Source organism: Homarus americanus, unplaced genomic scaffold (genome assembly GCF_018991925.1).
Source record: "Homarus americanus isolate GMGI-L3 unplaced genomic scaffold, GMGI_Hamer_2.0 scaffold19117, whole genome shotgun sequence".
Taxonomy (NCBI): Eukaryota; Metazoa; Arthropoda; class Malacostraca; order Decapoda; family Nephropidae; genus Homarus; species Homarus americanus.
This window is the reverse complement of record NW_024754704.1, coordinates 3800130-3811611: the sequence shown is the minus strand read 5'-3', so window position 1 is coordinate 3811611 and position 11482 is coordinate 3800130. Positions and strand designations below refer to the sequence as shown.

Here is an 11482-nt window from a genome sequence, read left to right as displayed (position 1 = left end):
TTTCACATTCCGCGGTCGTGAACCCCATTACGCGGAGAGCGGCTGGCAAGCCGCGCCATTTTTGGATCCAAACCTCCCGCCATCCGCCATGTTGTGTAAGAGGCGCGAAAATGGTGCACACAAGGTCGCCCAGTCATCAAAACATGACCAGTTCTTCACCCGCCACCCACTACAGCCGGCCCAAGTCAGTCATAGTGATAATTATAGTGAGGATATGGACTTATATGAACTTTGGGGGGTTTGACAAAGAGGCCCTGCAAGCCTCTGTGGTGGATAGTGATACAATTGATACAAGTGATACAGGTGAGGGCCAATAATCTGCCCTCTGCCTCGGAACCAACCGCCCATCCCCGTGTGCCCAGCCATCTTTTCTACTAATGTAAGTGTTAAAAAACCTAATATTATTGATATTTCTCTTAATTATTAATTGTGTGTGCATGCCATCATAAAGTTAAGATAATATTTTTACTACAACATAGTTGTGTGTCGTCAAAAAGTGGAGTTTGGGGATCGGCCCGGACTCCATTTCAATTAATCCCATACGTTATGTTATTCACTTTACGCGTTTCTCACTTTCCGCGGTACCCTCCGGGTTACATTAACCGCGTAATATGAGGACCAACTGTATATATGCAATACCAACCACATACACATTATACCAATACATTTTTATATAACTTATTGTTGGTCTTAGTCATGTAAATAAACAGAAAACTCTAAACTTTACATGTACTAACACGCAGTCAGTCAAGTGTGCCTGACTGGCTGTTGGAGACACGCGTCGCGGCGTCACACGCTTACAACAGACAGGAACAAACATGTATAAATTTTATTTGCGGACTTAAAGTTAGCGGAGCTAAATTTTGCGGAAGCTAATTGGTCCGCTAATAGTTTCCAAAGTTAGAGAAAACGCTAGTCCGCTAACAAGATATTTAGCTTCGCTAATTAGCGGTTAGCAGATTCGTGGAACCATGCCCACCACTGCCTATACATGAGTATGTTGTGTTGGAGGTAGACCTATACATGATTATGTTGTGTTGGAGGTAAACCCACTCACACATGAGTATGTTGTGTTGGAGGTAAACCCACTCACACATAAGTATGTTGTGTTGGAGGTAAACCCACTCACACATGAGTATGTTGTGTTGGAGGTAAACCCACTCACACATAAGTATGTTGTGTTGGAGGTAAACCCACTCACACATGAGTATGTTGTGTTGGAGGTAAACCCACTCACACATGAGTATGTTGTGTTGGAGGTAAACCCACTCACACATGAGTATGTTGTGTTGGAGGTAGACCTATACGTGAGTATGTTGTGTTGGAGGTAGACCCCACACATGAGTATGTTGTGTTGGAGGTAGACCTATACGTGAGTATGCTGTGTTGGAGGTAGACCCCACACATGAGTATGTTGTGTTGGAGGTAGACCCCACACATGAGTATGTTGTGTTGGAGGTAGACCCCACACATGAGTATGTTGTGTTGGAGGTAGACCCCACATATGGATATGTTGGAGGTAGACATAGACATGAGTATATTTTCATTATGGACCCACAACAGTACTTATCTACGACTACGAGCATTCAACACACATTACCTTACTTTTATTCTCCTCGCCATTGATCGGTTTGTGAGCGTGTGCGTCTCTGTTACGCACTGTAGGCAAGTACTAGGCATGCACCGGCTCCTGAATGTAGCTGAACCTGCTCCAGTGTTGGTCAAGTCTGGTCTTGAATGAGCTCACACTCAGTGCCGTCACAACTCTAGCAGATTATTTCAAGACTTTACAATTCTCACTCCAAAAGCTGTCTCTGACAGTTTTCTAGACTTGCAGCTTCTTCAACCTTGAGCCTTGACCTTTTGTGGGGCGAGCGTCCGCCAGCTCCAGGTATGGACACTCGACTGGGTAGTGCCTTCTGAGATGTTTATAAACTTCAATTAGATGTCCCCTTGCCCGTCTGTAGTATAAGCTAGGCAACCGCAGACGTTCTAACGGTCTAACCTCTATGGGTAACTGAAGTGCCTTAGCGCAGGCACCAGTTTGGCGGCCCTCCTTTGGACTTTTCAATTAACTGACAGTCTTTAGCATATCTCGGGGATCAGACAGGGTGACAGTACTCCAGACGGGGAAGCACCTCACTCTTCAAAAGTGTGAGGTGAGATGAGATGTAAGAATGCTGATTGTGATTATTGTGTTTATATGATTGAGAATAAGTCAGCACATCATAAAAAACTCCTGGGACTGCATTTTATGCACAGGAGTCAACATAAGACACAATTTAAAAAGCATTGTGAGTCGTCCATTGTGTCTGTTCAATGATAAGCAACTCTACTCTAATATACTTTGTTTTTTTCTGTGACGTAATAATGTACACGTGATAAGAGACATGACAATCGATAACTCACTTGACGAACCCAGATGACAGAACCCTCCTCAGTTCTAGGAAAAGTGAGGTGATAACCCCCCTCCTTGTCGATCCCTTGTCGATATTTATAAATAAAACTCAAGTATCAATGGCCAGGGCCCTCTTACCTCTGACAAATACTGGACAATACTTTAAGAGATTTTCCATCACGAACATACTAGTGCAGTGTGCTGAGGGGGGACGGCTGGTAATGCAGGGAGTGGGAGGAGCATTGGTGGTGGTAGTACAGGGGTGGGGGAGCATGGTGGTGGTAGTACAGGGGTTGAGGAGCATGGTGGTGGTAGTACAGGGTGGGGGGAGCATGGTGGTGGTGAGTACAGGGTGGGGGACATGGTGGTGGTGGTGCAGGGTGTGGTGGGGACATGGTGGGTGGTGGTGGGGGTGGTGGGGACATGGTGGTTGGTGGCAGGTTGGGGACATGGTTGGTTGGTGGGGTGCAGGTTGGGTGGTTGGTGGTGCAGGTTGGGGACTGTGGTTGGTGGTGGAGTTGGTGGGACTGTGGTGGTTGGTGTGGTGCAGGTTGTGTGGTGGGACAGGGTTGGGGCTGTGGGGTGGTGGTGCAGGTGGGGGCTGTGGTGTGGTGGTGCAGGTTGGTGGGACGTGGTTGGTGGTGGTGGGGTTGGGGGCATGGTGGTGGTGGGACAGGTTGGGGGCATGGTGCTGGCGGTGCAGGGTGGGAGGCATGATGGTTGTAGTGCAAGTGGGGTGGTGGTGTGGTGCAGGGTGGGGAGCATGGTGGATGCAGAGTTGGGGGGACGTGGTGGTGGTACAGGTTGAGTGGGACATGGTTGTGAGTGCAGGTGTGGAACTGTGGTTGGTGTGCAGGGGTGGGGTGTGGTGGGGTGGTGGGGTTGGGGACGTGGTTGGTTGAAGGGTGCAGGGTTGGTGGGGGTGAGTGGGTGGTTGGTTGGTGTGCGGTTGGTTGGGGTTGGGACATGGTGTGGTGGTGCAGTGGTGGTGAGGACATGGTGGTTGGTGGTGCAGGTTGGTGGGACGTGGTTGGTGGTGCAGGCAGGTTGGTGGGGACGTGGTTGGTTGGTGGTGCAGGTTGGTGGGTTGGTGGTGTGAAGTTGGGACATGGGTTGGATGGTGCAGGGGTGGGACGTGGTGGTGCAGGTTGGTGGGACTGTGGGTTGGTGTGGGGTTGGGGACTGTGGTGGTGGTGGTGGGGTGGTGGGACGTGGTGGGTGTGGTGCAGGGTTGGTGGGACTGGTGGGTGGTGGGGCATTGGTGGGAGCATGGGGAGTGCAGGGGTGGTGGGGAGCATGGTGGTGGTGGTGCAGGGGGTGGTGGAGACATGGTGGTGGTGGTGCAGGGTGGGACGTGGTGGTGGTGGTGCAGGTGGTGGGGCATGGTGGTGTGGTGCAGGTGGGGGACGTGGGTGGTGGGACTGGTGGGTTGGTGGTGCAGGGGTGGTTGGGCGTGGTGGTGGTGTGCAGGGATGGTGGGGACATGGTGGGTGGTGCGGGGATGGTGGGACGTGGTGTGGTGGGTGGTGCAGGGGTGGTGGGGCTGTGGGTGTGGTGCAGGTTGGGGTGGGACATGGTGGGTGGTGGTGCAGGTTGGGTGGGACATTGGTGGTGGGTGGGACATGGTGGTGGTGTGGGGTGGTGGAGCTGTGGTGGTGGTGCAGGGGTGGTGGGGCATGGTGGTGGTAGGAATGGTGGTGTGCAGGTTGGTGGTTGGTTGGGGTGGGGATGTGTGGTGCAGGTTGGGTGGGTGGCGTGGTTGGTTGGTGGGACATGGTGGGGTCAGTGGTGCTTGGTGGGACGTGGTGGGGGTGGTGCAGGTTGGTGGGCATGGTGGGGTTGGTGGGACTGGTGTGGTTGGGATGGTGGGACGTGGTTGGTTGGTGGTGCAGGGGGTGGGACATGGTGGTGGTGGTGCAGGGGTGGTGGGACATGGTGGTGGTGCGGGGATGGTGGGGACATGGGGTGGAGGTGTGGAGTTGGGACATGGTGGTGTGGTGGGGACTGGGTGGTTGGTGGTGCAGGTTGGGTGGGAACATGGTTGGTGGTGGTGCAGGTTGGTGGGACGTGGTTGGTTGGTGGTGCAGGTTGGACGTGGTTGGTTGGTGGTGCAGGTTGGGACGTGGTTGGTTGGTGCAGGTGGGACTGTGGTGGTTGGTGGTGCCAGTTGGTGGGACCAGGTTGGTTGGTGGTGCAGGTTGGTGGGACGGGTGGTTGGTGGTGCAGGTTGGTGGGACGTGGTTGGTGGTGGTGCAGGGTGGGTGGGACATGGTGGTGGTGGTGGTGCAGGTGGGGACGTGGTTGGTGGTGGTGCAGGTTGGTTGGGACATGGTTGGTGGTGCAGTGGTGGGGTGGGACGTGGTTGGTTGGTGGTGCAGGTTGGTGGGACGGGTTGGTTGTGGTGCAGGGGTTGGTTGGGACTGGTTGGTTGGTGGGGGTGGTGGGACATGTGGTTGGTGCAGGTTGGGTTGTGGTTGGTGCAGGGTTGGTGGGACGTGGTTGGTTGGGGTGGTGCAGGTGGGGACATGGTGGGGGTTGGTTGGTGCAGGGGTTGGGGTGGGACTGGTGGTGCAGGTTGGGAACATGGTGGTGGTGGTGCAGTGGTGGTGGGACATGGTGGTGGTGGTGCAGGTTGGTGGGGACTGTGGTGGGGTGGTGCAGGTTGGTGGGACATGGGTGGTTGGTGGTGCAGGGTGTGGTGGGACGTGGGGTGTGGGTTGGGGCTGGTTGGTTGGTGGGATCCAGGTTGGTGGGACGTGGGTTGGTGGTGCAGGTGGGGGACTGTGGTGGTGGTGGTGCAGGGGTTGGTGGGACTGTGGGTTGGTGCAGGTTGGTGGGACATGGTTGGTGGTGCAGGGGTGGGGACATGGTTGGTGGGTGCAGGGGTGGTGGAACGTGTGGTGGTGCAGGTTGGTGGGACATGGTTGGTGGTGGTGCAGGGGTTGGTGGACGTGGTTGTGGTGCAGGTTGGGTGGGACTGGTGGTCGTGGTGCAGGTTGGTTGGGACGTGGTTGGTTGGTGGTTGGTTGGGACTGTGGGTTGGTTGGTTGCGGGTTGGGGACATGGTTGGTTGGTGGGGTTGATTGGGACGGTTGGGGTTGGTGGAACTGGTTGGGGTGTGTGCAGGTTGGTGGGGTTGGTGGGACTGTGGTGTGGTGGTGGGAGCATGGTGGTGTGGTGGTGCAGGTTGTGGTGGACATGGTGGTGGTGGTGCAGTGGTGGTTAGGTTGGGGTTGGTTGGTGGTGCAGGTTGGTGGGACGGGTTGGTTGGTGGTGCAGGTTGGGACGTGGTTGGTTGGTGGTGCAGGTGGTGGGGACATGGTTGGTTGGGGTGGTGCAGGTTGGTGGGACGGGGTTGGTTGGTGGTGCGGGTTGGGACGTGGTTGGTTGGTGGGGTGGTTGGGGACATGGTTGGGATGGTTGGTGTGGTGCAGGTTGGGGTTGGTGGTTGGTTGGTGCAGGGGGACTGTGGGTTGGTTGGGGGGGACATGGTGGTGGTGGTGCAGGGTTGGTGGGACGTGGTTGGTGGGTGGTGCAGGTTGGGGGTGTGGTGGTGTGGTGCAGGTTGGGGATGTGGTTGGTTGGGGTGGTGCAGGTTGGGACGTGGTTGGTTGGTGCAGGTTGGTTGGGACATGGTTGGTTGGTTGGTGTGGGTTGGGGTTGGTTGGTTGGGACAGGGGTTGGGGCTGTGGTGGTTGGGTGCAGGTTGGGGTTCGTGGTTGGTTGGTTGGGGGTTGGTGGGGACTGTGGGGTTGGTTGGGGTTGGGGGCATGGTGGTGGTGAACAGGGGTGGGGGTGGTGCTGGTGCAGGTGGGGAGCATGATGGTTGTGTGGTACAGGGGTGGGGCATGGTGGTGTGCAGAGTTGGGGACATGGTGGTTTGTGTGCAGGTGGAGGTGGGACATGGTTGGTTGGTGGTGCAGGTTGGTGGGGACGTGGTTGGTTGGTGGGGTGGAACGTGGTTGGTGGGGTACAGGGATTGGGAATGTGGTTGGTTGGTGCAGGTTGGTGGGGACGTGGTTGGTTGGTGTGCAGGGTTGGTGGTGGGGTGTGGCTGGGGTGGGGATGTGGTTGGTGGTGCAGTGGGTGGGACATGGGTGACAGGGATGGTGGGACATGGTGGTGGTAGTGCTGAGTAGTGGGGACATGGTGGTGGTGGTGCAGGGTTGGTGGGGGCTGTTGGGTGGTGGTGCAGGTGGTGGGACATGGTGTGGTTGGTGGTGCAGGTGGGACATGGTTGGTTGGTGGTATGTGGTGGGGTGTGGGTTGGTGTGGGGCAGGGTTGGGACTGGTTGGTGGTGCAGGTTGGTGGGACCTGGGTTGGTGGGTGGGGGCATGGGTGAGGTGGGACTGTGGGGTGGTTGGTGGTACAGGTTGGGGTGGGACTGGTGTGGGGACTGTGGTGGTGGGGTGGTGCAGGTTGGTGGGACGTGGGTTGGTGCAGGTTGGTGGGACTGTGGTGGTGGTGTGGTGACAGGTTGGTGGGACAGTGGTTGGGGTGGTGCAGGTTGGTTGGGACGTGGTTGGTTGGTGCAGTTGGGTGGGGTGGGACATGGTTGGTGCAGGTTGGTGGGACAGGGATGGTTGGTGGTGCGGGTTGGTGGGACGTGGTGGTTGGTGGTGCAGTTGGTGGTGGGACTGGTTGGTTGGTTGCAGGTTGGTTGGGACGTGGTTGGGTGGTGCAGGGTTGGGTGGGACATGGTGGTGGTGGTGCAGGTTGGTGGGACGTGGGTTGGTGGTGCAGAGTTGGGGACTGGGTGGTGGTGGTGCAGGGTTGGTGGGACATGGGTTGGTGTGCAGGTGGGGACTGGTGGGTGGTGGTGCAGTGGTGGTGCAGGAGTGTGGTGGTGGTGGTGCAGGGTTGGTGGGGACATGGGTTGGTGGTGCAGGGGTGGTGGGACATGGTGGTTGGTGGTGCAGGTGGTGGGACTGTGGATGGTGGTGCAGGTGGGGACGTGGTGGTGGTTGCAGGTGGTGGGACATGGGTGGTGCAGGTGGGGACATGGTGGTTGGTGGTGCAGGGGGTGGTGGGACGTGGGTTGGTGGTGCTGGAGTTGGTTGGGACTGAGTTGGTTGGTGGTGCAGGTTGGTGGGACATGGTTGGGTTGGTGGTGCAGGTTGGTGGGACGTTGGTGGTGCAGGTTAGTGGGACGTGGTTGGTTGGTGGTGCAGGTTGGTGGGACGTGGTTGGTTGTTCAGTTGGGGTGGGACTGGTTGGTGGTGGTGGGGTTGGTGGGACATGGTGGGGTGGTGGTGCAGGGGTGGGACGTGGGTTGGTGGGGTGGGGACTGGTGCAGGTTGGTGGGACGGGTTGGTGGTGCAGGTTGGTGGAACTGTGGTGGTGGTGGTGCAGGTTGGTGGGACGTGGTGGTTGGTGGTGCAGGTGGTGGGACGTGGTTGGTTGGTGGTGCAGGTTGGTTGGGACATGGTTGGTGGTGGTGGGTTGGTGGGACATGGTGGGTTGGTGGTGCAGTTGGTTGGACTGGTTGGTTGGTGGTGCAGGTTGGTGGGACGGGTGGTTGGTGGTGCAGGTTGGTGGACATGGTTGGTGGTGCAGGGTTGGGGGACATGGTTGGTTGGGGTTGGTGGGACTGGGTTGGTTGTGGTGCAGGGGTGGTGGGGCGTGGTGGTGGTGGTACAGAGTGGGGCATGGTGGTTGTGGTGGTGCAGGTTGGGGTTGTGGGTGGTTGGTGTGCAGGTTGGGGACGTGGTGGTTGGTGGTGCAGGTTGGGACTGGTTGGTGTGGTGGTGCAGGTTGGGACGTGGTTGGTTGTTGGTGCACAGGTGGTGGGACGTGGTTGGTTGGTGGTGGGTTGGGACGTGGTTGGTGCAGGTTGGGGACATGGTTGGGGTTGGTGTGCAGGTTGGGACATGGTTGGTTGGGTGGTGCAGGTTTGGTGGGGCATGGTGGTAGTGCAGGTGGGGGCATGGTGGTGGTGGCCAGGTTGGGGCGTGGTGGTGGTGGTGCAGGGTGGGAGACATGGTGGGGTGGTGGTACAGGGGTGGTGGGACTGGTGGTGGTGGTGCAGGTGGGGACATGGTGGTGGTGGAACATGGTTGGGGGGCTGGTGGTGCAGGGGTGGTGAGGAGCATGATGGTTGTAGTGGTGCAGAGATGGGGGACATGGTGGTGGTGTGAGTACAGGGGTGGGGAGGCGACAGTGGTTTGAATCAGAGGTAGTGGAGACATGGTGGTGGTAGTGCAGGGAGTGGTGGGACATGGTGGTGGTAGTGCAGGTGGTGGGAGCATGGTGGTTGGTGGTGCAGGGGTGGTGGATCGTGGTTGGTTGGTGGTGCAGGTTAGTTGGGACATGGTGGTTGGTTGGTGCAGGTTGGTTGGTTGGATTGTGGGAGTTAGTTGGGTTGTGGTTGGTTGGTTGGTGCAGTTGGTTGGTGGGACGTGGTGGTTGGTGGTGCAGGTTAGTTGGGACGTGGTGGGTGGTGTGAATGGTTGGGACGTGGTTGGATTGGTGGTGCAGGTTGGGGGACGTGGTGGGGTTGCAGATTGGGGTGGTGGTGGTGGTGCAGGTTGTGGTGGGACATGGGTGTTAGTGCAGAGTTGGGAGGTGGGGTGGTGGTGGGGTTGGTTGGGACATGGGGTTGGTGGTGCAGGTTGGGGACTGTGGTTGGTGCAGGTTAGTTGGGACGTGATTGGTTGGTGCAGGTTGGGACGTGGTGGTTGGTGGGACGTGGTTGGGACGTGGAGTGGTGCAGGGTGGGGGTGGTGGGTTGGGACTGGTGGGGTTAGTGCAGAGTTGGTGGAACATGGTGGTGGTGGTGCAGGTGGTGGGGCATGGTGGTGGTAATACAGAGTGGGGAGCATGGTGGTGGTGGTGGGGTGGTGGGGCATGGTGGGGTGGTAGTGCAGAGTGGTTAGACATGGAGTGGTAGTGCCGGGATGGTGGGAACTGTGGTGGGTGGTGTCAGGGGAAGTGGGACATGGTGGTGGTGGTAGCAGGGGGCATGGTGGTGGTGGGCCAGGTGGTGGGAGCTGTGGTGGTGTGTGCAGGATTGGGGCAGCATGGTGGTGTGTGCAGGGATGGTGGAGCATGGTGTGGGTGTGGTAGTGCAGGTGGTGGAGCTGGTGGTGGTGGTGCAAGAGTTGGTGAGACATGGTGGTGGTGGTGCAGGAGATGGAGCATGGTGGTGGTGGTGCAGCTTGGGGTGGTGGGACGTGGTGGGTAGTCAGTGCAGGTTGGGACATGGTGGTGGTGGTGCAGGTGGTGGGGCATGGTTGGTTGGTGCAGAGTTGTGGGACATGGTGGGGTGTGGTGCAGGGAGTTGGTGGGGAATGTGGTGGTGGTGGTGCAGAGTTGGTTGGAGCTGTGGTGGTAGTGCAGGGTGGGGCGTGGTGGTGTGGTAGGACTGTGGTGGTGGTGGTGCAGGTTGGTGGGACGTGGTGCGTGGTGCAGGGGTGGTGGGACGTGGTGGTGGTGGTGCAGGTTGGTGGGACGTGGTGTGGTGGTTGGTACAGGTTGGTGGGACCATGGGGTTGGTGGTACAGGTTGGTGGGATGGTGGTGGTGCAGGTTGGTTGGGACATGGTTGGTTGGTGGTGCAGGTGGTTGGGACTGGTTGGTGGTGGTACAGGTTGGGACGGATGGGGTGGTGGTGGTGGGACGTGTGGTTGGTGGTGCTGGTGGTACAGGGGTGGTGGTGCATGGGGACGGGTGTTGGTGGGGGTTGGGGGAACATGGTGGTGGTGGTGCAGTGGTAGTGGGAGCATGGTGGTGGTGGTGGGGTGGTGGACATGGTGGTGGTGGTGCAGGTGGTGGGACGTGGTGGTGGTGCAGGTGTGGTGGGACGTGGGTGGTGCAGGACAGGGGCATGGTGGTTAGTGCAGGGGTGGGTGGGACTGTGGGTTGAGTACAGGGATGGGGCTGGTGGTGGGTGCAGAGATTGGGACGTGGTGGTGGTGTGGTGCAGGTTGGTGGGACTGGTGGTTGGTGGTGCAGGTGTGGGTGGGTGTGGTGGGGACATTGGTGGTGTGGTGCAGGTGGTGGTGGCATGGTGTGGTGGTGGGTTGGTGGGGTAGTGGGTTAGTTGGTGCAGCGGTGGGACGTGGTGGGTTGGGGTGGTGCAGGGTGGGTGGGACGTGGTGGTTGGTGCAGGTTGGTGGGACATGGTTGGTGGTGGTTGGGGACATGGTGGTGGTGGTGCAGGTTGGTGGGGCATGTGGGCTGTGGGTGGTGGGACGGTTGGGTGGTGCAGGGGTTGGGGACATGGTGTGGTGCAGGTTGGGACTGTTGGTGGTGGGGTGCAGGGTTGGGGACATGGTGGTGGTAGTGCAGGTTAGTGGGACATGGTGGTTGGTGGTGCAGGTTGGGGACATGGTGGTGGTGGTGCAGGTTGGTGGGACATGGTTGGTTGGTGGTGCAGGTTGGGGTGCAGGTTGGGACTGTGGTTGGTGGTGCAGGGTGGGACTGGTTGGTTCGGTGGTGCAGGTGGGACATGGTGGTGTGGTGCAGGTGGTGGGTGGTGGGGTTGGTGGGTGGTGTGGGTTGGGGACCATGGTGGTGGTGGTGTAGGGGTGGTGGACATCGTGGTGGTGGTGCAGGGAGGGCGTGGTGGTGGTGGTACTGGATGGTGGGTGTGGTTGGTTGGTGGTGCAGGTTGGTTAGGACATGGTTGGTTAGATTGGTGCAGTGGTGGGGGACATGGTGGTTGGTGGTGCAGGTTGGTGGGACGTAGTTGGTTGGGGCTGGGGCATGGTGGTGGTGGTGCAGGTAGGGACATGGTGGTGGTGGTGGGTTGGGGATGGTGGTGCAGGGTTGGTGGGATGTGGGGTGGGGGTGCAGGGGACTGTGGTGGTGGTAGTGCAGGGTTGGTGGGGTGTGGTGGTGGTAGTACAGGGGTGGTGGGACTGGTGGTGTTGGTCAGTGGGGCATGGTGGTGGTGGTGCAGGGGTGGGGCGTGTGGTGGTGGTGGTGCAGGGCATGGTGGTGGTGGTGCAGGGGTGGGGGCATGGTGGTGGTGCAGGGTGCGGACATGGTGGCGATCATCTGTTCAAAATAACACCGGGGGCGTCGTCCTGTGCTGCCTCGAGCCTCCTGGAGATGCTGGTCAAGCCTCCAAGCTACAGGCAA

At 58.5% G+C, this 11482-nt stretch overlaps 1 pseudogene; it reads right to left on the bottom strand.

The window, feature by feature from the left end:
• Positions 1 to 2507: 2507 nt before the first annotated feature.
• On the bottom strand, positions 2508 to 11261 carry LOC121855965 (annotated as a pseudogene).
• Positions 11262 to 11482: the final 221 nt, after the last annotated feature.